Below are 1,741 nucleotides of genomic sequence, written 5' to 3'. Positions count from 1 at the left end.
ACAAAGGAGTTCCCATAAGACCGTCAGCTGATTTCCCAAAAGAAATCTTGAAGGCAAGAAGGGGCTGGAAAGAAGTATTCCAAGTCATGAAATGCAAAGACCTACATCCACAATGACTCTATCCAGCAAAGCTATCATTTAGATTGGGAGGGCAGATAAAGTGCTTCCCAGATAAGGTTAAGTTAAAAGAGTTCATCATCACCAAACCCTTTTAATATGAAATGTTAGAGGGACTTATCTAAGAAAAAGAAGATCATCAAAAATATGAACGGTAAAATGACAACCAACTCACAACCATCGACAACAAAACATTTAAAAAAACAACAAAAAAAAACTAAGCAAACAACTAGAACAGGAATAGAATCACAGAAATGGAGATCACATGGAGGGATATCAGCAGGGAGGGGGAGGGGTGAGAATGTGGCAAAAGGTACAGGGAATAAGAAGCATAAATGGTAGGCACAAAATAGACAGGGGGAGGATAAGAACAGTATAGGAAATGGAGAAGCCAAAGAACTTATATGTACAACCTATGGGCATGAACTAAGGAGGGGGGGAGTGCTATTGGGAGGGGTTGCAGGGCAGAGGGGAATAAAGGGGAAAAATGGGACAACTGTAGTAGTGTAATAAAGAAAATATATTTTTAAAAAAGAATTCAGGAAAGAACCAATGACAGGGAAGTCCAGTTAGAAGCACATGTACATATATACTAGCAGTGAGAGGAGGAAGGGAAGTTTGCTCATAGACACAGAGAAAGAGGGGTCAGCAAAAGTCACAGGACTGGCAGAGTGTGTCATGGAAGCCAGTGGGTAGCTAAGTCACAGAAAAAAGGAGTGATTAAGCAGCAGAAGGGTCAAGAAAAATGAGGACTGAAAAACACTATTGGACTCATAAGAGGTGAAAATATCAAGTGTTTACTTTAAAATGTGGTGGGGGATACTCACAAGTGGTCAAGTCAGGATCTTGTGTGGTTTGTTCTTTTTCTTCCTTGTCAGTCTCCAATGTCTTAAAATCTTCTATCACCAAGACTAAGGTGAAAGAAACACATGATCAGACAAAAACAAAAACAAAGCAAACAACTAGAAGAGGAACAGAATCACAGAAATGGGGATCACATGGAGGGATATCAACAAAGAGGTGGAGGGGGGAGAATGAGGGAAAAGGTACAGGGAATAAGAATCATAAGCGGTAGGTACAAAATGGACATGGAAAGGTTAAGAATACTATAGGAAATGTAGAAGTCAAAGAACTTATATGTATGACCCATGGACATGAACTAAGGGAGGGAATGCAGGGAGGAGGGGAACAAAGAGGGGAATATGGACAACTGTAATAGCATGATCAAGAAAATATATTAAAATAAATAAATAACATTGTGTACTAGATGGCTGAATAGATGAAAAGATAGAGGATGGAAGGAAGGGTGGATGGGGGATGGATGGATGGATGGATGATGGATGAGAAGATATACAGATTTTTTTAATGAGCAAATATGTGAATGAATGAATTTTGACCCTGATAAGCATTATAAATTGTTGTCAGAATTAGAAATATAAAATATTCCCAAGGTTTCAGCAAAACTTGTCTAATCATAATTATTTAATAAACTAAAAAAGTAAAAATAAGGTGGCATTACTTCACAGGGACATTTTAATCTGTTGCTCACACCTCCTCTCACACAAAGTCTTGCAGCTAGATGACTTACCAGTACTACCCACGGGTAATAGAATGATTTGTGCCA

Source organism: Phyllostomus discolor, chromosome 13 (genome assembly GCF_004126475.2).
Source record: "Phyllostomus discolor isolate MPI-MPIP mPhyDis1 chromosome 13, mPhyDis1.pri.v3, whole genome shotgun sequence".
Lineage (NCBI taxonomy): Eukaryota > Metazoa > Chordata > Mammalia > Chiroptera > Phyllostomidae > Phyllostomus > Phyllostomus discolor.
This window is presented reverse-complemented; position numbering follows the sequence as displayed.